Genomic DNA, 26776 nt, shown 5'->3' with positions numbered 1-26776 from the left:
TAATTTATGCCTGGATGTTGTATTGGACAAATCCACAAAACGTATAACTAGGACTAGAGTGGTGAAAGCCACCATTGACTGTAGGAGGGAGTTGAATTTAATAGATGTGTGGTGTAGAATGCATCCAAGAGAGAGAGACTCGAAACAACATGACTCCTACTCTAGAATAGATTTCTTTTTGGCTTCAGCCCATTTAGAGGGTAGGATCATGGAAGCCAAGTACAGAGTGAGACTCCTCTCTGAGCACTACCCCCTGATCTTGACTATAGACTTGCCAGATAAGCAGGACATGGCATATAGGTGGCATCTTAACACTTTGCTATTGAAAAATCCAGAGTTTTGTCGCTTTATAAGCTCTCAAATAACTCAGTTTTGTAAGGACAACTGCCCCTCTACTCCAGATAAATTTCTTCTATGGGTCACCCTCAAGGTGTACTTGAGGGGTCAGATAATTGGATATACAAAGGTCGTCAAGAAAAAATTATATGACGGAAGTGGAGGAACTGGAAAAGGATATTACCCAATTAGAGATGGACTTTCAGGAATTAGGCCTAGAGGACCATTACAGAGCTCTCATAAACAAGAAAATGGAATATAACATGCTTCAGGGGTTTAGTATGGAAAGGCTATTATGAGGTTGAGACAAAAATATTATGAGTTTGGGGAGAGAGCACATAAGCTACTCGCTTGGCAGTTGAAGGCAGAACAAGCCTCTAGAGCAATTAATGCAATACGAATGGGGGATAGACAGGTCTTGTACAAACCAAAGGAAATTAATGAGATCTTCAGGGAATTTTATGAAGGATTATATAAATCTGAATTGTCTGGGGACCTCAATCAAGAGGACGAGTTCCTGGCCAGATTAGACCTCCCCTGCCTGAACCCAGAGGATCAGGCAGGATTAGATCTTCCTTTTACTGAGGAAGAACTGGGTAAAGCATTGAGTGTGCTGCAAATAGGCAAGTCTCTGGGGGAGGATGGGTTCCCACCTGAGTTCTATCGAGAATTTAAGGACTTACTAATGTCTCTGTATATGGAGGTGGTAGACCAAGCTAGGGAAACAATCTTTTGTGGTGGCAATTGTTAAGATGATTTTGAAGAAGGGTAAGGATCCACTTATGCCCTCTTCCTATGGGTCAATTTCTCTGCTGAATACTGATTACAAGATCCTAGCCAAAGCCTTGGCAAATAGATTGGCATTGCATTTTCCAAAATTCCAAACAAGGATCAGACAGGCTTTGTGCAGGGAAGACAGGCAGCAGATAATATTGGCAGATTGCTGAGTGTTATGCATCTGGCACAATCTAGAAATGAGAAGGGTCTGCCCATCTCCTTGGATGCAGAAAAGGCCTTCGATAGACTGGAGTTGGAATTTTTATTCAAGGTGCTGGAGAAGGCAGGATTGGGACCAATTTTTCAAAATTGGATTAGGGTGCTATATCACGTGCCCAAGGTGAAAGTTGTAACCAATGGGCAGGTCTCTCCAGCCTTCCCACTTACCAGATCTAGTAGGCAAGGGTGCCCACTCTCACCGGCTCTCTTTGTGCTGGCTATAGAACTGTTGGCAGAAACCATTTGGCAAGATCCAGACATCAAAGGTTATAGAGTGGGCCAGGAGGAACACAAAATTAACTTGTTCACTGACGATGTACTGATATATTTTACAGACCCTGCGACTTCCTTGCCGAGGCTGCACGATGTACTGGAGGACTATGGGGAACTTTCTGGATACAAGATCAATTGGGATAAGAGTGAGGTGATATCACTCACTGAGGGCAATTATAATCAATTTAAACGAATTAGTAGTTTAAAGTGGCCACAGAAGGGGATCAAATACCTAGGATTTAATATTGATAGTGACTTGAATAATTTATATGTTAAATTATGCCCCCCTGCTGAGAAGAGTCGACAAGGACTTAAAGAGGTGGATCCCCTGTCTAAAACTCTGGTAGGGAGGGTCAACTGCATCAAAATGAATGTGTTGCCAAGATCCAATATCTTTTTCAAACATTGCCTGTGCCGATACCCCAGGGTTTCTTCAAACAGTTATCACATATTGTTAGGAGGTTTCTTTGGAATGGTAAGGTACCAAGGGTCTCTATGGAAAAATTAACATGGGACTATAGTCTAGGCAGATTGGGATTGCCAGACTTCAAAAAATATTATTATTGGCTCAGTCGAGATGCATCGCCTCCCTTTTTCAGGGAGCAGATGTACCATCGTGGGCACAAATTGATCTGCACCTGGTGGGTGAGAAGATAGCAGAGGATTTTATTTATAAATGGGACATTAAATTGTTGACAGGGAAGAAGTACAGCCCAATATTAAAACAAGTGATTGATTAATATCTGGGCCAAAACTAATCAGTATTTGATATTAAGATGGGGCTTTCAACAAAAACGCCCTGGACTCCAAATAAATTAATACCACTGACAGTGGGTAACAAGCTTCTGGACATCTGGCTCCATAATGGAATCAGGTGTACAGAGGACTGTTACGAGCAAGGGCAATTAATGTAGTTTGAACAGCTTAAAAATAAATATGATTTACCGAATAAAACATTCCACTGCTATCTTCAAATAAGGTCTTTTCTACGGGACGTATTAGGTTCAGGTATGGTCCTACCTCATTGCAGTAGCATAGAGGCCCTGAATCGAAGGGAGATCGGCAAGAAATTTATTTCAGCAATGTATTAGCTGTTCCAGTCAGAGGGACCCAAACCGGGCCTTCATAGGTCGAAAGAAAGATGGGAGTCAGACTTGGGTATTACAATTGATGAGAGGTGCTGGTCCGACCTGTGCCAGGAAAGTATGACCACGGTCGTTAATGCAAGGTACAGGCTGGTCCAGTATAATGTTTTGCACCAGTTGTACATAATACCACAGAAAATCCATAGATCAAAGCAAGAACTTCCAGACAAATGCTTCAGGTGTGGTGTTGCAGCCGGAATGTTTGTACTGCAACCTGGTCGTGTGCCAAGGTGAGGCCCTTTTGGGTGGATCTAGACCAAGTTTTGGAAAAAATTATAAGTAAACAGTTCCCTCAGGACCCAGAGGTGTTCCTGCTGGGGAATATAATGGACATAAGGCTAACAATGAAACTGTCCAAATTTCAAATCCAATTTGTGTTAATCGTATTGCCAGTGACCAAGAACTGCATTGTGGTGACTTGGAAGTCTGACTCTTTTCTCAGTATCGAGCGATGGAACAAGGAAATGCAAAGTTGCGTTCCCCTGGAGAAAATAATTTTTAAAATAACAAGTACAGCACCTTTCGGAAGATTTGGCAACCATACATGCACTACATGGGTGCATGGAAGTGATTGTTCTATCGTTCCCTGCTGCGGCTCCCTCTCTCCTGCACTGATCCCGATCAAGGAAAGTCAAGAATGAGCATCGAACCGGAAGCCGTCTGTTGAGCCATGATAGTCCCTGTTTCTTTTCTTGTTCCTTTTGATTATTTGTACTCTTATTCATTTCCTTAATATTAGTGTTCGTTATTGTTATCGACATTGGAGTATGAATGAATTGTTTTGTATTATAGGTGGGGGGAGGGGTGGGCAATGACGTGGGGTTGTATATATAGTCATAGAGAAAAGGAATACATGTACATGTATAGGAGATTGTGAACTGCCATCACTGGCAGGTCGTGGATTATGACTACAAGCCTGTATGAAAAATTGTAAATAAAATATTTTTAAAAAATGAACTCGATAGAGGACTGCCCAAATTTGCCCTTGGCAGGGTTCAAAGTTAGCCCGAACTCCTGTAGGTGATGGCACAGTAAATAGATACTGTGGGAGCTCTTTGTGGGAGTGGCTGGTGACAAGTATGTGGTCCAAGTATATGAAAAGGAAGTCCATGCCATGCCCCGCTGGAATGTTTGTGCAGCATTTTTGAGCTCAAAAGGCATTCTCAAAAATTCAGAGGCCAAGTGGTGTGTTGATGGTGATCTTGGGCACATCCTGTGGATTTACAGGTGGTACCCACGCACCAAGACAATTTTAGAAAATAACCTGGCCCCATGAAGATTAGCTGTAAAGTCAAGTATATGGGGCACAGGGTAGTGGTCTGCAGTGGTAGTGGTCTGCAGTGGTAGCATCGTTGAGACACTTGTAATCCCTGCGAGGTCTCCAGCCTCCTATGGCTTTGAACACCATATGTAGTGGGGAAGCCCATGGGCTATCAGACCTGTGAATGATTCCAAGTTCCTCCATTTTGTGGAACTCTTGTTTTCCAAGCCACAACTTGTTGGGTGACAGCCCTTGGGTTCGGGCATGTAGAGGAGGTCCTTGGGTGAGGATGTGGTGTGCAACACCATGTTTGGGTGTTGCAGTGGAGAACTGGGGAGTGACAATGTCCGGAAACTCCACAGGAAGTTTGGTGAATTCGTTGTTTGAGTAGTCCACGGCATCTTGGTGCAGGGTGGGTCATTTGGCTTTTCAAAGGCAGGAAGTCTGGAACTTTGTGGTGTTCACCAACTAGTGCTCTTTTAAGTCCACCATCAGCGAGCGGGCTCTGAGGAATTCGGCACCCAGCAACGGCTAGGACATAGCAGCAAGAATGAAGTTCCATGTGAACTTATTGTTGCCAAATTTCAGGGGTATAGTCCATGTGCCGTACATACAAATCAAATGTTATTCACTGCAGTGAGCACTAGAGCCGCGTTCCTGGTATGGGTGTCAAAGCCTGAAGGAGAAGGACATAGGTTCCATTTTATTATGATCTGACTGATGCAACCAGAACAGTGTTTCTCTGGACCACATTATTTATTTAATTTTAAACATACAGCAGTGTAACATGTCCTTTTGGCCCTTGAGCTCATGCCACCCAATTACACCCAGTTAACCTGCAAAGCCCCTGTATGTTTGGAGGGAACACCCAGAGGAAACCCATGTAGACATGTGGAAAACAGGGCATCTCAGAGCCTGCAGGAAGAAGCTATTTCCCAGCCTGGCAGCCCTGATTTTGATGGTCTGATATCTTCTATCAGATGGAAGTGGATGAAAGATGCCGGCAGTTGGAGAAACTCGGCAGTTCAGGCATTATCAGTGGGAGATAACTGTGAGTGCTTAAGGCCAGAACCCCTCATCGAGGCTTGATAAAGTGGTTTGGCTCAAAACGTTGACCATTCAGCAGATGGTGTTTAGCTCCAGACTCCAGCAGTCTCTGGTGTCTTGGGTTTTTTTCAAGTTAAGTTCATTGTCATCTGATTTTATCAGGACAACCCAACAAAAGCATTCTACAGTCCTCTGTGCAAAACGCAGACACACAACCAGGCATCACACACACAGAGACAAACTATACATATGCAGGATAAGAATTTTATCTGTACAAATAAATAATTTTGTACAAATGAGAGTCTCGGATAGTTAGTGTGAGCAGTTCACTATCCAAGGGAAGAAGCTGTTCCTCAGCCTGGTGGTGCTGACTCTGGTATTCCTGTACCTCTTCCTTGATGGGAGCAGCTGAAAGATGCTAAGTGTAGGGTTGAAGGGGTCCTCAATGATTTTGTGCATTGTCTTCAGACAATGATCCTGGTTGATCACATCGGGGGGGGGGGTGGTGAGGGAGACTCCAGTGATCTTCTCTGTCACTCTTATGGTCCTGTGGATTGACCTCATCCATTTCTCTGCAGCAACCATACACACTGTGATGCAGCCAGCCAGAACAGTCGACAGAGCTCCTGTAGAAGATTGATGTAATGGTGGCCGATAACTTTGCAGTCTTCCCATGAACTGCAGTCACTGTTGCCCCTTCCTGACAAGCGAGGAGATGTTGAATATACACGATAGGTCCCTAGTTAAGTGAACACCAAGGAACCTGGTGCTCCACTCAATGCTAAGCACCTTCTTCACCACCCTGTCCACCTGAGTCACCACTTTTCAGGGTACTCTGTCTCTGTACCCCCCAGGTCATAAGAATCTCCCCAGGGTATGACCATTTTTACAGAAGGTAGAGGAGCATCAACATTTATAGACACTGAAAAGACCAATTGAGTTCCTGCACCATTTATTCAATGTTTTTACTTTTATCAAAACCAGAACACACAGGCTGAGAGATTGTTGAAAGGTGTCCTGTAACCTTGGGTCTCTCATAAATAAAAGGAGTGAATGAGATTTCTGATTTATTGTCAGAGAACATACATGACATCATGCAGGCCAGGCAGAATTACCACTAAACAGTAGTGCAAAAAAAAAGCACAATCTGCAATAATTACAAAATCTCTGTATTTTTACTTTATATGTTTGGTATTGCCAGACCAATAGTCTGGAGACATGCTGTTACATCTAGTTGTATATGTACAGACAGATGATAATGATCTGAACTTGTATTCGAGTGCAGAGAAAGTGGACTTGTCTCTGGGACATTATCGCAGTCTACCACACAACGCAAATGGGGAGTCACAGAAACCTTCAGAGGCGTATACCTCAGACAGTGCTGAGACGCTGCTGATGCCCGAGAGGTCCTCCAACCCAAATCTTCCCCATCCCCTCAACCTTCTCCACCCCTCCTCCCACCTACCCCTCCTCTCCACCTCCTCCTGCCACCCACCCCCTCCTCTCAGCTCCTCCCACCCCACTCCCCATCCCCTCAGCCTTCTCCAACCCATACCCTCCACTCAGCCTTCTCCTCCCACCCACCCTCACACAATCCCCTCAGCCTTCTACTCCCCCCACCCCCTCCCCCTAGTCTTCTCCTCTCACCCACCCACTCCATTCAGCATTCTCCTCCCATTCACCCCATCCCCTCAGCCTTCTCCCAACCCACTCCCCGTCCCTTCGGCCTTCTCCTCCCACCCACTCCTCCCCCCCTTTGGCCTCTGCCCACCCACCCCTTCACAGCCTTCTCCTCACCCTCCCCTCCTTCAACCCTGTCCTCCAAACCACCCCACACCCCTCAGCCTTATCCTACCCCCATCCACTCCCCTCAGCCTTATCTTACCCCCATCCCCTCCCCTCAGCCTCCTCACCCACCCCTGCTCCCCTTTCCTCGGCCTTCTCCTCCCATCCACCCCCCTACCTTCAGGCTTCTCCTCCCACCCATCTCTTCCCCCTGACCTTCTCCTACTACCAAACCCCTCCCCTCAGCCTTCTCCCATTCACCCCATCCCCTCAGCCTTCTCCCAACCCACTCCCTATACCCTTGGCCTTCTCCTCCCACCCACTCCTCCCTCCCCTTGGCCTCCGCCCACCCACCCCCCCACAGCCTTCTCCTCGCCCTCCCCTACCCTCAACCATGTCCTCCAACCAACCCCACACCCCTCAGCCTTATCCTACCCCATCCCCTCCCCTCAGCCTTATCCTACCCCATCCCCTCCCCTCAGCCTTATCCTACCCCCACCCCCTGCTCCCCTTCCCTCGGCCTTCTCGTCCCACCCACACCCTACCTTCAGGCTTCTCCTCCCACCCATCCCTTCCCCCTGACCTTCTCCTACTACCCAACCCCTCCCCTCAGCCTTCTCCTCCCATTCACCCCCTATCCCCTCAGCCTTCTCCCAACCCACTCCCTATCCCCTCGGCCTTCTCCTCCCACCCACTCCCCCCTCCCCTTGGCCTCTGCCCACCCACTCCCCCCTCCCCTTGGCCTCCGCCCACCCACCCCTCCCCTTGGCCTCCACCCACCCACCCCTCCACAGCCTTCTCCTCACCTTCCCCTACCCTCAACCCTCTCCTCAACCCTTTCCTCCAACCCACCCCTCAGTCTTATCCTACCCCCATCCCCTTCCCTCAGCCTTATCCTACCCCCATCCCCTCCCCTCAGCCTTATCCATCCCCACCCCTCAGCCTCCTCACCCACCCCCTGCTCCCCTTCCCTCGGCTTTCTCCTCCCACTTACCCCCTCCCCTCAGCCTTCTCCTCCCACCCCAATCCCCATCCCCTCAGCCTTCTCCTCCCACCCCACTCCCCATCCCCTCAGCCTTCTCCTCCCACCCCACTCCCCATCCCCTCAGCCTTCTCCTCCCACCCCACTCCCCATCCCCTCAGCCTTCTCCTCCCACCCCACTCCCCATCCCCTCAGCCTTCTCCTCCCACCCCACTCCCCATCCCCTCAGCCTTCTCCTCCCACCCCACTCCCCATCCCCTCAGCCTTCTCCTCCCACCCCACTCCCCATCCCCTCAGCCTTCTCCTCCCACCCCACTCCCCATCCCCTCAGCCTTCTCCTCCCACCCCACTCCCCATCCCCTCAGCCTTCTCCTCCCACCCCACTCCCCATCCCCTCAGCCTTCTCCTCCCACCCCACTCCCCATCCCCTCAGCCTTCTCCTCCCACCCCACTCCCCATCCCCTCAGCCTTCTCCTCCCACCCCACTCCCCATCCCCTCAGCCTTCTCCTCCCACCCCACTCCCCATCCCCTCAGCCTTCTCCTCCCACCCCACTCCCCATCCCCTCAGCCTTCTCCTCCCACCCCACTCCCCATCCCCTCAGCCTTCTCCTCCTACCCCACTCCCCATCCCCTCAGCCTTCTCCCACCCACCACTACTCAGCCTTCTCCAAACGCGCACGCGCAGAACCCGGAGGTAGAGCGGGAAGGCGGTGCGCATGCGCAGAGGAGACAGGCGGCTCCAGAGGATTGGCAGCAGGAAGGAACCGAGCGGCAACTCCATCGGCATTGAGGCCACTCCTGCCCGAGATCAGTCGCCGCGATTCCCCGGAAACTGTCGCTTCGGGTCAGTCCCAGCACCAGGGTCCGAGAACGTTCCTGCACCTGGCTCAGGATGGGGTGGGGTGGGGTGGGGGGAAGGGGAAGGGAAAGGGAAAGTACTGTTGCGCAGGCGCGTTGTGGATCACCAAGCAGAATGGATGGGTTTCTGGCTCAAAGGAATTGTGGGTAAAGTAGCAGCCATGGGTGATACTAGCAGCGCCCCCGCCGCCAGGAAGGAAAGCGAGTCTGGGCGAATAGGCAGAGTAATTGGGAACCGGGTGAGGTCATTTCACTGAAGATGATGAGGTTCTCCAAAAGTTGTTGTTGAAAGAATGTAAAATACTTTTACTGGAGAAACTGAGCAGGTCGCGCAGCGTCTCCAGGAGGCTCAGGGACATCACCAACATTTCTGCCCAGAGCCCTGCCCCAAGGTGTGAGCAAAAAGTAGATAGGCGCCAGAATCCAAAATTTGGGGGAGGAGATGCGTGGAAGAAGGAAGGGGATAAAATAGGAGAGAGGTGATGACGAAGAGGTTCTCTGGATGGAAAGAGAAGGGGGTGGGGAGCTGGAGGAAATTAAACAAGTTGGGAATGAGAGAGAGGAAAGTGTCCTAATGGAAAATGGAGAAGGTGATAGTGATGCAATCTGGTTGGAGAATGGTTCCTTTATTGGAACAGTCCTGAACCAAAGGGCATGTTTTAGAATAAGAGTTCTGTCCAGGGATCCAGTCTCTGTCCACAGATGCTGCCTGAGGCATTGAGTATTTCCAGTATTTTCTCTGTTTCGGGAAAGTCCAAAACTGGGGGTTGTTGGGGTGGGGGGGGGGGGGGGGGGAAGGAAGAAACCATTTAGGACTGCAATGAGAATCTTCGAATTGTGGAACTTCCTGCCACAGAAAATTGTTGAGGCTGGTTCATTAAATAAATTCAAAAGGGGGGTGGATGTGGCCCTATTGGCTGAAGGGATGAGGGATACTGAGAGGAAGCAGGAATATACACTTGATGGGCTGAATGGCTTCCTACTGCATGTATTTACTAGGTTTCTGTGAGAATAACATGATTTTATTTGAATTGTTAGACCGTACCTCTTGATATCTTTGTAACATCCTTTTACAGAGGAAGAAAAGAGGATTTTACTTTCCAAAAACAAGGTTGAATTTAAGCCTGAAAGAACATGTCAGATTCTTTCGTTCAAGTATCTGAATTAACTGCAAACAAGCTTTTCTTCCACCTTTCTCTCTCATCACAACTTCCTCTATTCCAGAGCTACCCAGCGTTTCCACAGTCAAACCAGGTAATGGAAGGCCCTCATCCGTGAATCATTCTGGGGTAATTTCCCAATTCATCTTCAAATATCCACAGACTTGCTTATAGATTCCTGTGAAAGACATCACCCCTATCAGCGACACAGTTAGCTCAGCAGCTCACGCGATGGTATTATAGTGTCGACAATACAGGTAGCAATCTGGCAGTGTATGTAAGGAGTTTGTCCAAACTCCCCATGTCTGTCTGGGTTTCCCCTGGGTGCTCTGAATTCATTATACTTTTTAAAAATGTACAGTGTTTGTAGTTTAAATTTTTTTTAGACATAAAGCACGGTAATTGTTCCTTTCGGCCCACGGGCCTGTGCCGCCCAATTACACCCAGTTACCTACAACCCCTAGTATGTTTCAAGTGGTCGGAGAAAACCAGAGCCCCCATGGAAAACCGGAAGACATGGGGAAAATGTAGAAACTCTTTACAGGCAGCACGGGATTTGAACCTTGATCCCGATCATTAGTTCTGTAACAGCGTTGTGGTAACTGCTATGCTAACCGTGCCACCCCAGTCTCTTCACCCACTCCAAAGCATCTACCTCCCTCCTGTGATGAGGCAACCAGAACTGAATGCAACGCTCTCTTCGCAATGTCATCCCTCCAGACTCTTCAGTATTGGCTGATATTAACAAACTCCATGACTGGTTCTTTCCCATTGCTGTTCACGTCAGTGGATAAGAAGGGAAAACTGGCGATCGAGATACATACACAAGAACTAACATACACGTCTCTCTTTGAAGGGAGTTCTGTGAGACATTTCTTACTGTTCCCCCTCTGGAATCCTCTGCTCTAATCACCATCTGCAGACTTTCTTGTTTAACTCCATTCAAGCTGCTCCTCTGCGGTCTGTTCGAGGAACCTCCACCCTGAATTGGGTTTCCTTTCCGGATGATACAATGATGGGAGGAGGGGCGGGTAGTGTTGAGGAAGTGTTTAGACAGGTTGGAAAATTGGGCAAGGAAATGGCAAATGGAGTGCAGTGCAATGTATTATTATGCATTTTGGTGGAAGGAATAAAGGGCATGGTCTTTTAGAAATCAGAGGAACTTGCAAGACTCCCTAAAGGTGAAATTGCACGTAGAGTCAGTGCGAAGGTACCAGAGAACATTATGGCACAGAAACAGGCCCTTTTGGCCCTTCTAGTCTGTGCCGAACTTTTTTTTTCCCCTATGTCTCACTGACCTGCACCCAGTTCATATGGGTTTTGGTGGAAGGAATAAATTAAATAGAAAATTCAGCACCGTAACAGGGTAATTCAGCCCGACGAGTCTGTGCTGTCCAAATTACACCCAATTAACCTACATCCTGATACTTTTTTTTGTGTGAAGGGTGGGGGGAAACTGGATCCCCTGGAGTAAACCAACACAGACACAGATTGACAAACAGCATGGTCCATTCCTGATTGGTGGGGGTGTAAAGGTGTTGCACTAATCGCTACGCTAACCCTAAAGATGTGGACTTTTATAAATCAGAGGTGTAGAGGGTCTTGGGAGTTTTCGTGCAAGGCTCCCTAAAGGTGAACTTGCACATAGAACATTGCAGCACGCAAATAGGGCCATTTGGCCCTTCTAGACTGTGCAAACCATTTTTTTGCCTGGTCCCACTGACCTGCACCCAGTCCCATAGCCCTCCATTACCCCTCCCATCCATGTACCTGTCCAAATTTCTCTCAAATGTTAAAAATGTGCCTGCATTCACCACTTCAGCTGGAAGCTTGTTCCACACCCCCACCATTCTCTGTGTGAAGATGTTCCCCCTCATGTTGCCGCTAAAACTTTTCCCATTTCACCCTTTATTATCTCTGATTTGACTTGCCTATCCCTCAGTGGGAAAAAAAAACTGTCTACATTTACTCTGTCGATCCCCCCTCATAATTTTAAACATCTCCATCAAATTTCCCCTCATTCTTGTAAGGTCCAGGGAATAAAGTCCTAACCTGTGTAACCTTTCCCTGTAACTCAGTTCCTGAAGTCCAGGCAACATCCTAGTAAATCTTCACTGCACTCTTTCCAACTTAATGATATCATTCCTGTATTTAGGGTGACCAAAACGACACTACTACAAATGGCCTTCCCAATGTCTTGTACAACTTTACCATAAAATCCCAGCTCCAGTATTCAGTGCTTTGATTTATGAAGGCCAAGATGCCAAAAGCTCTCTTTAAATTCCTATTCACCTGTGACGCCACTTTCAAGGAATTATGCATTCTCAGATCCCTCTGTTCAACCAGTCTCCTCAGTGCCCAACCGTTTACCATGTATGTCCTACCTTGGTTTCCCCTTCCAAAATGCCACACCTCACACTTGTCTGCATAAAATTCCATCTGCCATTTTTCCAGCTGGTCCAGATCCCTCTGCAAGCTTTGAAAACCTTCGCTGTCCACAATGCCTTCGATCTTTGTGTCATTTACAAACTTGCTGATCCAATTTACCACATTATCATCCAGTTCATTGATATAGATGATAGATAAAGAATGGTCCCAGCACTGATCCAGCCATTGTTGAATCCAGTTCACTATTTCACCATGAATTCCTAGCATCTGAACCTTCCTGACTTGCCTCCCATGTAGAGACCATGTTCACAACATCCACAGCCTTTCCTTTGTCAACTTTCCTGGTAACCTCCTCGAAAAAGAAGGGTTAAACATGACCTACCATGCATAAAGCCATGTTGACTATCTCTAATTAGTCCATGGTTATTCAGATAATTGTATATCCAATTTCTTAGAACTACTGATGTCAGGCTCACCAGCCTATAATTTCCAGGGTTACTTTTGGGGCGTTTTTTTAAACAATGGAATGACACAAGCTATCCTCCAATCCTCTGGCACCACACCCATGACTAAGGACATTTTTTGGACTATTTTATTTATCATTTGCATCAATACAAACATTAACTTGAATGAAAATAATAACTTGTACAAAATGATACAATAATCTGTTCTATTTTTCTCCCCTCCCCTACCCCCAAGAAAGAAAACAGAAAAGGAAAACACCTAAATCTATAAATTAATCATTATTATCATAATTAATTTTTACTATTTTTTAGTTAATTATCACTTGAGAGAGGCAGGTAAAGTGGATGATGTGGATCGACTTTTATTCAAAAAATCCATATACGATTCCCAAATCTTATAAAAACTCACGATCTGATTCTTTGAACTATAAGTATTTTTTTCTAATGGTCTACAATCTTGGATTTCAGTATTCCATCTCTTTATTGTTACAAAATTCTCTGTTTTCCACGTTATTGCTACACATTTCTTTGCTGTTGTTATTGCTAGGCCTCAGAATTTTTTCTTGCTATTTATCCAACTTCAATTTTGTATCTGCCTCCTATATATTTCCAAGTAGAAATATTCTCAGATCTTTTTGTATCTTTATCTTCATAATTTGTTCTAGTAATATATTCAAATCCTTTCAGAACCCTTCCACTTTTAAATAGGACTAAACCGAATGTAAATAAGTCCCTATTTCCTTATTACATCGGAAACACATCAGAATAATTGGAATTGTCCATTTAATTTATATGGAGTATAATATAATTGATGTATAACAATATATTGAACCATTTGATATCTAACATTAATCGTATTTGTCACACTCTCGACACAATATAGACCATATTTCCTCGAGTTTGTATATTTAAATCTTTTTCCCATTGTTGTTTTGATTTATATATGTCCTTTTCCCCATAGTATCTTGCAATTTTATACATATTATTAATAAATTTCTTAATAAATGTATCTGTAATTAAATATTCAAATTGACTTTGTTCCGGAAGTCTCAAATTCACACCCAATTTCTCTTTTAAATACGATTTAAGTTGATAATATACAAAACTTGTATTATTTTGTATGTCATATTCCTCTTTTAATTGTTCAAAAGTCAAAAAAGATCTTAAAAATCCATCTTTTATCCTCTGTATACCTTTTCTGTACCAGCTATCAAATAAAAAATTATTCAAATTAAAAGGAATAAGCTGATTTTGTCTAAACATAATTTTGGGTATTTGATAATTTTTAATTCGATTCTCCACATGGATTCCATTCCGTATCATTGATAAATGCTTTAAAATCGGTACTATTTTCCCTTTCAACAAATCACTGTTCCACGTACAAAAAAATTGGTCTGGGATAATTTCTCCAATTTTAATTATTTCAATCTGAACCCAAGCTGTTTCCTCACCAATTTGATAATGGGAGGATAAAAATCTAAATTGAGCTTCTTTATAATAATTTTTGAAATTTTGTAATCTTAGTCCTCCTTGTTCAAATTTCCAAGTTAGTTTTTCAAATGCAATTCTTGGCATTTTACCTTTCCAGATAAATTCTCATTTATTTTTATTCAAACTCTGGAAATAAATTTCCGGTACTGAAATGGGTAATGATTGAAACAAATATTGTATTCTTGCAAAAATATTCATCTTAATACAATTTACCCATCCTTTTAAACTTATTGATAAATCTTTTCATCTCTTTAAATCCTCGTCTATAACTTTTAATAGTGGTAAATAATTTAACTTAAATAAATTATTTAAATTTCTATCAATTTTTATTCCTAAATATTTAATAGTTTCTTTTTGCTACTTAAACTTAGCCTTTTTTTTTACGTTGTGTATAATCCACATCAACCTAGGCATCACTTCACTTTTATCAACATTAACTTTATAATCAGATACTAATCTGTACTCTGTTAATCTTACATTCTTCTTCTTTGGCTTGGCTTCGCGGACGAAGATTTATGGAGGGGGTAAAAAGTCCACGTCAGCTGCAGGCTCGTTTGTGGCTGACAAGTCCGATGCGGGACAGGCAGACACGGTTGCAGCGGTTGCAGGGGAAAATTGGTTGGTTGGGGTTGGGTGTTGGGTTTTTCCTCCTTTGCCTTTTGTCAGTGAGGTGGGCTCTGCGGTCTTCTTCAAAGGAGGTTGCTGCCCGCCAAACTGTGAGGCGCCAAGATGCACGGTTTGAGGCGTTATCAGCCCACTGGCGGTGGTCAATGTGGCAGACACCAAGAGATTTCTTTAGGCAGTCCTTGTACCTTTTCTTTGGTGCACCTCTGTCACGGTAGCCAGTGGAGAGCTCGCCATATAACACGATCTTGGGAAGGCGATGGTCCTCCATTCTGGAGACGTGACCCATCCAGCACAGTTGGATCTTCAGCAGCGTGGACTCTATGCTGTCGACCTCTGCCATCTCGAGTACTTCGACGTTAGGGATGAAAGCGCTCCAATGGATGTTGAGGATGGAGCGGAGACAACGCTGGTGGAAGCGTTCTAGGAGCCGTAGGTGGTGCCGGTAGAGGACCCATGATTCGGAGCCGAACAGGAGAGTGGGTATGACAACGGCTCTGTATACGCTCATCTTTGTGAGGTTTTTCAGTTGGTTGTTTTTCGAGACTCTTTTGTGTAGTCTTCCAAAGGCGCTATTTGCCTTGGCGAGTCTGTTGTCTATCTCATTGTTAATCTTACATTAATCACAGACCAATCTCACTTCTCAATCCTCCAAGTTCACTGGTTGCAGGCAATTCTTACACTGTGCACAGAATTTAACATTTATAAAGTTCACCAGGCTTTAGTGCTTGAAAGGTAAATGGTTACTGCTCAGGAAGGTTCTTGTCGGTTTTCAGAGAGAGATTTGTTGTTCCAGGACACCCACAACTGATTTACTTCTATTAGTCACTTCAGTGTCTTGCTCACGAAACTTTCCCCCTCAGGGTTCTCCAGATGATAACCTTTTTCTTTCAGGTCACCACAGAGGCCTTTTTTTTCTCTTATTCCAAGTGAAACATTAGACAGCCAGTCCTCTCTTCTTTCATGAACTATAAGGGCTTTGACCAGGCTGTACTAAGCACTCGCAACCCATCTTCCAAATGGGGTTTTACACAAACTTGCCAGCTTGTCCTGCTCCAGTTCCAGTTGCTGCTGCTGACGTAGAACTGATATCTCTCTCTCTCTCTCACACACGCACAGAGAGAAAGCCTGTTTTACTCCCTCTGCTTGCAAAACCACAAGACCCTCTTAGAACAGCAAGTTTCACTGCAGACAATCTGCGGCTCTTTCATCTGTTGCCTTTTTGTAAACAACAATCCATTAGTGAAGTCTCTTGGGCACTCTCCAAAGCTTTTGCAAAGATTGTTGGCCCCAACATGTCTAGCATGAGCAGAGGTCCAGTATTTTAAATAAGTTCTGTTTCAAAGTGTTTGCATGTGACCTACACTAAAATTCTTATTTTCAACTATACTCTCTCCACATTTTTTAACTTTTTCTGTTAATAACATCAATGATTGCTGGAAATTCTCCATATAGTTTTTAATTTCAGCTGTAAATGCATAAGACTCTCATTTTCCCCACCTTTTTGGCTATAATTCCTCATTCTAAACGTATTTCTTTTTCCTTTTCTTGTTCACTGGAGCTGGAAGCCTCTAGTGTCTTTTTTAAAGTTGGGTCAATTTTTTTGTGATCTGCGCATGCACAAGGAGTCACACATGTGCAGAGCCACTTCATCACTCATAACAGGTGGCCATTGTCAGGGGAGGCCTTGTACAGCAATGTCCAAGGTCTCCCCAGCTCCTGGCTTGTCTCCACGGGGAATTACCTTCCAGACAGCTCCAGGATCCTTCTTCAAAGTAGGCCTTGTTCAGCTTCTTGTGCAGTTTCAACTTTTTTTCTTTCTTTGGTGCCATTTTAAATTACTTTCCAAGTCTTCTAACACTTTTTCCTTCTGTTATTTTTTTTTAACCTTTTTAAACCTTTTTTAACTCATTTTTTTTTACTTTTTGGAGGAGAGTAGGGATTTGCATTCTAACCTCACGTGGCACACCCCCCCACTATTTTATATATTTCTGCTAGAGCCCTGCAATTTCTACACTTGCCTCCCTCAAGGACTGAGGGAATATCTTATTAGGCCCTGGGGGTTTATCCACCCTTAATTGCTTAATAACAGCAAGTACTTCCTCCTCTTCAATCTGTATAGGTTCCACTCCCTCACTGCTTGTTTTCCTTTCTTCCCATGACTCTGTGCCCTTTTCCTGAGTGAATACTGATGCAAAAAAAATGAAGATTTCCCCCATCTCTTTGGCTCCAACCAAAGCCAACCACTCAGAACTTCAAGGGGACCAATCTTGATCCTTACTATCCTTTTGCTCTTAATATACCTATAGAAACCCTTAAGATTTTCCTTCACATTGTTTGCCAAAGGAACCTTGTGTTTTTTTAGGCTCCTTGATTTCTGGCTTGAGTTTTTCTTGCATTTTTTTTATACTCCTTAAATACCTCATTTGCCTATACCTGTTGTATACCTCTCTCTTCTTCTGAACCAGGATCCCAATATCTCTTGAAAATCAAGGTTCCCTATGCCTTCTAACTTTGTCTTTGATCCTGACAGAAACATACCCAAACTCTGCACTCTCAAAGTCTTCCACTTTCCTCACACATCCTTGCCTGAAAACAATTTTGAATCTATGCCTTCTAGATCCTTTCTCATTTCCTCAGAATTGAACTTTCTCCAATTTAGAGTCTCAACCTATCTAGACCTATCCTTCTCCATAATTATCTTGAAAATAATGGCATTATGATCACTGAACCCAAAATGTTCCCCTTCACATACTTCTGTCATCTGTCCTGTCTCGTTCCCTAATAGATCAAGTATTGCACCATCTCCTGTTGGTAGCTATATATTGATTAAGAAAACTTTCCTGAACACATTTGACAAACGCCAAGCCACCCAGCCCTTTTACAATATGTGGCAAGTTAAAATCTCCTACGATCACAACCTTATGTTTCCTGCACCTGTCTGCTATCTCTCTACAGATTTGCTCCTCCAATTCTTGCTGACTGTTGGGTGGTCTATAATACAACCCCATGAGTGTAGTCATAGCTTTTCCGTTGCTCAGCTCCACCCATATAACCTCAGTAGATGAGCCCTCTGGTCGGTCCTGCCTGAGCACTGCTATGATATTTTTCCTGATGAGCAATGCCACTCCTCTTTTCATCCCCCTGTTCTATTGCATCTAAAGCAACAAAAGCCCAGATCATTGAGCTGCCCCTCCTACAATAAAGTTTCACTAATGGCCCCAATGTCATAATTCCACATGTCAATGCACGCTCTAAGCTCATCTGCCTTTCCTAAAATACTCCTTGCATTGAAATAGATTCACCTGAGAACATTTCTACCACATTTAACCCAGTGACCTCTAATGGCACATGGAATTTTCATGTCATCTATTCCCATCTCCACTCTCCTATCTGCTCTGGCGCTCAAGTTCCCATCCGCCTGCAAATCTAGTTTAAATCCACCTGAGCAGCACCAGAAAACCTTCCCACAAGGATGTTAGTCTCCTTACAGTTCAGATGCAATCCGTCCCGTCGGAACAGATCCCACCTTCTATGCGAGAGAGCCCAAATAATCCAGAAACTTGATGCACCATGGCTTTAGCCACGAGTTAAGCTGCATTATCCTCCTATTTCTAACCTCACTAGCAATTCTGAGATCACTACCTTGGAGGTCCTGTCCTCTAACCTAGAGCCAAACTCCCTGAACTCTCCTTGCAGCATCTCCTCACCCTTCCTACCCACATTATTGGTCCCTACATGAACCACGACATCTGGCTGCTCACCCTTCCTCCTGAGAATGCTGTGAACTCAATGTGAGATATTTTGGACCCTGGCACCAGGGAGGCAAAATCCCATCAGGGATACTCGATCTCTTCCACAGAACCTCTTATCTGTCTCCTGAAATGTGGAATTCCCCTATCACAACTCGCTTCTTGTTCTCCCTTCCCTTCTTAGCCACAGGACCAGACTTGTGCCAGAGACCTGATCGGTTTGTCCACTTCCACGATGACCGCTCCGCTACACAGTCCCGCACCTTTATAGGGATACTCAGCTTCTTCCTCCAATCAGCTTCTTGCTGCTGCCTCGCCCCCCCTTTTTAAATTCGAACTGCTGCTGCTCCTCAGTTTCTTCCTAAAATCAAGGCAAACCTAATGCTCTCATTTATTTTGAGAGGAGGGATAAAATAAAATTCCTCAATAGAATATAATCCCGCCCCAATATTCTACATATTATAGACTATTGGGGTGGCACATTTAGCATAGAGATTAGTGTAACGCAGTTACAGCACCAGCGACGGACCGGGATTTGAATCCGGCGCTGTCTGTAAGGAACTTGTATGTTCTCCCTATATCTGTGGGTTTTCCCCGGATCTCCAGTATCCTGTCACTCTCCGAAACATACCGGAGATTGTAGGTTAATTGGGTGTAATTGGTCAGCACAGGTTTGTGGGCCAAAAGGGCCTGTTGCCGAGCTGTATGTCTAAATAAAAGCAGGGATGTAATGAGGCTTCATGAAGCATTGGTGAGATCATGGCTTTGGGCTCCATATCAAAGGAAGGGTGTGTTGGTATTGGAGAGGGGCCCAGAGGAGGTTTACAAGGAGGATCTCTGGAGTGATGGATTTTCACATTTCAAGAGAATTCTAAGGCCCTGGGATTGTACTCGCTGGGGTTTAGAAGAATGAGGCTGGGGGGTCTCATTGAAACCCATGGAATACTGAAAGGTCTGGATTTTGTGGACGTGGAGAGAATGTTTCCTCTGGTGGGAGAGTCTGTGACCAGAGGGCACAGCCTCGGAAAAAAAAAAAAAAAATCCCTTTAGAACAGAGAGGAGAGATTTCTTTATGCAGATGATGGTGAATTTGTGGAATTTGTTGCCGTGAGTGACTGTGGAGGCCGGTTCATTGGGGATATTTAAAACGGTGGTAGGAAGGGAATCAAGGGTTGGGGGGATAAGGTAGGAGAATGGGGTTGAAAGGGATAATAAATCAGCCATGATGGAATGGCAGGGAAAGTTTGATGGGCCAAATGGCCTAACCTGTTTCTGATCTTATTGTATTACAGTCAGCAACAGACGTCGCGTCCATGAATTTCGCAGCATCAGGAGAAGTTTCCTCACCTGGATTATAAACCAGCCCTTGTGTGTCAGAGGCAACCCCAGCTCCCAGCGTCTGGCTATCACTCTCCCTACCTGCATTTCCAAGGCGGGGGTTTGCTTGCCGTTTACAAAGCGCCTGATCCACGGAGGATTCTGTGACCACAATGTCCTGTGCTTGGCAAAGGGATCTGCAGCTGCCATTCTGAGCACCGAAGGCAATTCAGCATCGGAAGCCTAGTACAGCAGCGATCCTGGAACGAAGGACGCCCGTGGTTCTTGGACTTGCAATGCCCAGCTAGAGGATGGTTCTCCTTGGGTTCCAGCCCTAATCCCAGTCTCAGTATTGATTTAACCCACTTCCCAGCTCTCTGGGAGCCTCCATTGGGCTGAGCACTTGCTGTGTGGCCTGGGGCAGGACTGCATTGATTTATCCCTTGATCACATCCTCTCATTCAATAGTGATGAACCCATTTCAGTGCTCCGTCTGCGGGAAGAACTTTAAAAGATCAAGGGAGTTAACGAAACACCAGCGGGTCCACACCGGGGAGAGGCCCTTCACCTGTCCTGAGTGCGGCAAAGGCTTCACCCAAATCTCCAACCTGCAGAGGCACCAGCAGGTCCACACTGGGGAGAGGCCGTTTGTCTGCCTTGAGTGCGGAAAGGGGTTCGCCCGGTCTTCCCAACTGCTGACCCACCAGCTGCTCCACTCTGGGGTGTTCATCTGCTCTGAGTGCGGGAAAGGGTTCGCACGGTCCTCCCACCTGCTGACCCACCAGCAACAACACACTGGGGAGAGGCCGTTCACCTGCTCTGTGTGCGGGAAGGGCTTCACCCAGTCTTCCCACCTGCTGACCCACCAGCTGCTTCATACCGGAGAGAGGCCATTTGTTTGCCTCGAGTGTGGGAAGGGCTTCACCCAGTCTTCCCACCTGCTGGCCCACCAGCGGGTCCACACTGGAGAGAGGCCGTTCATCTGCTCCAAGTGCGGGAAGAAGTTCACCCAGTCGAACAGCCTGGTGAAACACCAGCAAGTTCACACATGAAGTGTGCAGAGTGTGGAATATTTAAACATCACTCACTCAAACACCAGGAAGGACTGAAGTCTTGTGATTGACGCAACAAATCAAAACAGGTCTTGGTATTGTCAATTTGCAATTTGTTTTCAGGTGCAAGTTTATTTTCACATGTACAAAAGTGCAGTGAGGAAGTTTGTTTTGGAGCAGTTTAGCGAGACATCCTGAACATAGTCCAGCAAACAAGTCACAGTGCAGGAGTGCAGAGTTACAGGGACAGACCAGTGGGTACAAGGCAAAAGTAGCATTATTCTACAAGTATGAGGATCATTCAAGAGTCTGATAACAGGGGAAAGGAACTGACCATGAATCTGGTGGGGTGTGATCTCACACTGGTGAATCTTCTTTTCCATGGGGAGGGGGTAAAGGGAGTGTGTCTGGGGAGGGGTGAGTCCATTAATATGTTGGTTCCTTTTCCAAGGCAGTGGGAAATGGAATGGATGCTCCCCCTCAATGTTAGTGATCCCAATTTTTAAAAATATATATTTACAATACATCACGGTTGAAGGCTCTCTGGTCCATAAAACCCGTGCTGCCCAATTAACCTAACAATCACGGAACAAAATGTATAGACTCCTTACAGACAGGACTGGATTTGAACCTGGGTGGTTTTTTTTTTTTTTTTTTTTTTAAATTTTTTTATTTTTCACACCATAAATCACATTAGCCATGATATACACTATTTCTTTTCACACATATACAGTGACTTTTTCTCCCCCCCCCCTTCCTCCCAAACCACCCCCCCACCCCCCCCTCTCATCCATTTTAGGTATACAATCTAGGTTGCATTAAGCCAGTCAGACAATGTTGCCATTCAACAAAATTACACCAGAAATTCTACTGAGTCCATTCTTTTCTTTCCTTCTCCTTCCATCAACTTAGGTAATGTTTGTCCCCGGTAGGTTTTCGCTATTGTATTTAATGTAAGGCTCCTATACTTGTTCAAATATTTCAATATTATTTCTTAACCAATATGTTATTTTTTCTAATGGAATACATTTATTCATTTAAATTTGGTAGTTTCTTCCTTTTAATTTGGTTATGTATTCCATTAATATTTAAAGACATATAGTTCAGCGTAGCCCTTTTATATTTTGTTTATCTTCTCTTTCCGTTTTTCCATCATTACCTTTCCTCCTTTTCCATTTCTGTTTTCTTATTTTCAACTCTTTATAAGACAACATTCCTACAACATCTAACATTTTCCTTATTCTCCTATTTCTATCTTATTTATCCCCAATCTCCCCTTCACCTCCTGAGTTGTCCTTTATCCCTTGTCGGACAACCACATCTCCCCTCTCCATTTGGATTTGCGAATCCACTCGCAAGCGTCAACTGATTTTGCAGTGACCGCTATTTCCCCCCACCCCGCCTCCCCCAGAAAAGATTTCACTTTTCATATGTCACAAAGGTCCCTCTTTTAATTCCCTCCTTATTCTCTCTATTCCATTACCTTCCCTTATTAATTCTTGTCTATACTATCTATATTTTCCTCTAAGTACAGATACATTCATGTATGCTCATTGTCTCTATTCACTCTTATACCTCTTTACCTGCATACATATCAATCGTGATCATTTTTACTCTCATTACCCGTCTTCATCCCTCAGTCTATTTTTGTCTTTACCCACATACATATCAGTCGTGATCATTTTAACTCTCATTACCCGTCTTCCTCCCTCAGTCTATTTTTGTAATTGTTCTGCAAATTTTCGTGCTTCTTCTGGATCCGAGAATAGTCTGTTTTGTTGTCCTGGAATAAATATTTTCAATACCGCTGGATGCTTTAGTATAAATTTATACCCTTTCTTCCATAAAATCGCCTTTGCTGTATTGAACTCTTTTCTCTTCTTTAGGAGTTCAAAACTTATATCTGGATAAATGAAGATTTTTTGCCCTTTATACTCCAGTGGTTTGTTGCCCTCTCTTACTTTTTCCATTGTCTTCTCCAGTACCTTTTCTCTTGTAGTATATCTTAGGAATTTTACTACAATAGATCTTGGTTTTTGTTGTGGTTGTGGTTTAGAGGCCAATACTCTATGTGCCCTTTCTATTTCCATTTCTTGCTGTAGTTCTGGACATCCTAGGGTCTTAGGGATCCACTCTTTTATAAACTCCCTCATATTCTTGCCTTCTTCATCTTCCTTAAGGCCCACTATCTTTATGTTATTTCTTCTGTTATGGTTTTCCATTGTATCTATTTTTTGAGCTAGTAGTTCTTGTGTCTCTTTAGTTTTTTTATTAGATTTCTCCAATTTCTTTTTTAAGTCTTCTACCTCCATTTCTGCTGCTACTGCCCGCTCTTCCATCTTGTCCATTTTTTTTCCCATTTCTGTTAAGGTCATCTCCATTTTAATTATTTTCTCCTCTGTGTTGTTTATTCTTTTTCTTAAATCCTTAAATTCCTGTGTTTGCCATTCTTTAAATGACTCCATGTATCCTTTAATAAGAGCAAGTATATCCTTTACCTTGCCTATCTTTTCTTCTTCTATTTCACCATACTCTTCCTCTTCTTCTTCCTCTGGGTTGACCATCTGTTGTTTCTTTGTTGCCCTTTCCTCCTCTTCTTTCTTGTTTCTATTGTCTTCTGTGGTCTCTTATTGCTGCAGGTGTTCTGCAGCTGTCGTTGCCGGCTGTGGAGATCGACTCCCCAGCTGGTCCCCCCTCCCGTCGGTGTGTTTTTTTTCATTCGCATCGCGCATGCGCGAAACTTCGCGCATGCGCGGTTGCGCACTTTTGCTCGGCTCTGCGAGCCATTTTTGTAGTCCATTATTTACCGACCTGAGGGAGCGGGTTTCTCTCTCCGCAGCGGGCCTCTTCGGACAGGTAAGGCCTTCACCTTTTTCCTCCTTTGTCTTCTCTTCCTCTCTTCTTACCGTTGCTTTCGACTTTTCTTTTTTTGTCGCCATCTTCTTTCCACCTTTATACTCACTTTTCTGTAACTTTTATTTCTGTGCCTTTGTGTTTTCTCTTGTTTTTCCCGACTTTTCTGGAGAGGGCTGGAGTTCACCGTCCGTCCACTACTCCATCGCGTGACTCCTCCCTGAACCTGGGTGGTTGATGCGATAATGTTTCGTTACTGTGCCACCCAATTACAGGAATTGAAATTCATGTCCAAATAAAGCAGCTGTGTTTTAAAACTGTCTTACTCCTTTGTATCTCTGTAATACATGCATTGTAGAGTACAGAGACAAGGCCATTCAGCCCATCTGGGGCAACACTGGGAGCATCCTGGTATCTCCCCTCCTGTCCCTGTTTCTGCTCCATACCAGCTCACCAACCTCACCCTGCTGGGATACTCTTCAGTTTCTTTCTCCTCTCTATCTTCACTGAGCTTCCACTTCTACACAGCTGCGCTGTTCACCTGAAGGTAAGTCACAGGAGCAGGAGTCGGCCGTCCGGCCCCTCGAGCCTCCTCTGTCAGTCAATAAGATCATGGATGAGCTGGCCATGAACTCAGCTCCACTTACCCACCCATTCCCCACAAACCTTAATTCCCCAATCCGTTAAAAATCTACCCACACCTGTCTTAAATGCATTCCACAAGCATCCTCCACTTCAAGAGGAAGTCGGAACAGGATCCAGTCCTCATCAAAAGCTCAGTAGTGGAGAGGGTCAAGAACATCAAATTCCAAGGTGTCAGCATCTCAGAAGATCTGTCCTGGAGCCTCCATATTGATGCAATTGTGAAGAAGGCTCGCCAGTGGCTATACTTTGTGAGGTGTTTTAGGAGATTCAGTGTGTCACTGAAGTCTCTCGAAAGCCACAATACACTGGAGAGCGTTCTGGCTGGTTGTATCACTGGTACGGAGGTGCCAATGCTCAGGACAAGAAAAAATTCCATAGGTTAGCAGGTGCCAGACTTCACTCCACAGAGGACGTCTACAAAGTCGGTGTCTTTAGAAAGCAGCCTCTATCCTCAAGGACCCCCACCTTCCAGGCCATGCCGTCTTCACCCTGCTAACATCAGGAAAAGCATACAGAGCTTAAAGACGAGCACTCAGCGGCACAAGGATAGCTTCTTTCCTTCTGTCATCAGATCCTTGAATGATCAATGAACTAAAGACACTCCCTTACTTTTTGTGCACTATATTTATTGTAAAGTGGTTTATATAAATGTTTGCACTGTGATGCTATCAGAAAACAACAAATTTAGTGACTTGTTCATGACAATAAATTCTGATTCTACTTAATTGGGCAGAGAATTCCACGGATTCACCACTCTGTGAGAAGCCAATTTTCGGTTCCACCCAGATGGTGAGAAACAAATGTGCTGGAGAAACACCAGGTCATCAAGCATCATGGGAAGTAAAAGGGAACCCTAACACTCAGATGGTCCTTTACTTCCTATGGATGCTGTGTGACCTGCGGAGTTTCTCCAGGAAGTTTGGGTGTTGCACTCGACCCCAGTATCTGAGGATGTTCTTGCTTAACTCCAAACATATAGAGTCAATATCCACTTCCAATTTTTGGAAACTTCCCATTCCCTCTGGTCTCTCCCCAACATCTGAATTTCTTCCTCCAGCTCCCTCCCTCATTCCTTTCCCCTATCGGAGAGCATCTTTTCTAGCCTTCTGACCCCTCCCCCATCATCATTTGGCTCTTTCTACCACCTTTGTCTGAGCTCCTCTCCTTACCCCCACTTTATTTACAATGTTTGCCTGATTTTTGGCATAATTAAGAAGGGCTCAGGTCCAGAATGTAAACTGCCTATCACTTTCCATGGACGTAACATGACCCTATGTATTGCCCTTATTATCCCTGTCTTAAAGCTACTTCCTGTAGCTTGAGGCTGGGTGGCAGTTACGAATGGAAACAACCTCCCTGCTTCTATCTTACCTATTCCTTTTGTGGAAAAGTTTTTCCAGAGCAACACCTTCAACCACAAAGGCCATCAGGCACTGGGCAGCATGGAACATCCTGCAGAAATTGAGAGATGAGGACTTGATGGATCCGGTGGGATGCTTCCCTGAGCTGACTGTACAGCTCATCTGGCAGAATGCCACATCACCAGGGCTCACAAACGAGCACCAGGACTTGGCCTGGCTGGGGGTGAGATCCTCCTCCTACAACCGGAACGTCACCCTTGGGACGGCTGTGGTGGAGTGGAGACTGTCGCTCACCTCTTTACTGAATGCACATTTATTAAGTGTGTATGGAAAAGGATGCAAGGGGCCATGTCATGGTCCATTCCTAGCTGCAGCGTGACAGAGGACTCTGATCTGCAGGCTGAGTCTGACTCAGTAAAAGGCACTCTTTGGAGTTCCCAAAAATCTTCCAGCACACAGAGATGTCAGTGAAAAAATGCTGCCGACTGGCTCATTCCAGGCTGCAGGAGTACGTACTGAGGGCCGCACTGAGGCTTGATGCAGACAAAGCAAGGGTACTGCGATTGGAAATGGAATTGAATCCCGCAATGTCTGTAAGGATTTAGTACCCTATGTTTCACTGAGGTTTCCCCAGGTGCTCTGGTTGCTTCTCAGTGTTCAAAATGTACCGGGGGTTTTAGGTTATCAATGGGTGTCATGGACTGTGGGCCATAAGGATCCGTTTCTGTGTCTAAATAAAAGCAGGAATGTAATGAGGCTTTCTGAAGCATTGGTGAGAGATTTGGGCCCCTTATCAAAGGAAGGGGGTGTTGGTGTTGGAGAGGGGCCCAGAGGAGGTTTACAAGGAGGATTCTTGGAGAGATGGATTTTCACATAAGGAGAATTCAAAGACTCAGAGATTGTACTCACAGGGGTTTAAATGAATGAGGGTAGGGGTCTCATTGAAACCCATGGAATACTGAAAGGCCTGGATATAGTGAATGTG

General features: G+C 45.1%; 1 pseudogene; it reads left to right on the top strand.

Moving 5' to 3' along the window:
- The window catches only part of LOC138747195 (zinc finger protein 91-like), a 119609-nt pseudogene that overhangs the window by 37222 nt on the left and 55611 nt on the right, over positions 1–26776 (top strand).

Source organism: Narcine bancroftii, chromosome 1 (assembly GCF_036971445.1).
Source record: "Narcine bancroftii isolate sNarBan1 chromosome 1, sNarBan1.hap1, whole genome shotgun sequence".
Lineage (NCBI taxonomy): Eukaryota > Metazoa > Chordata > Chondrichthyes > Torpediniformes > Narcinidae > Narcine > Narcine bancroftii.
This window is presented reverse-complemented; position numbering and strand designations above follow the sequence as displayed.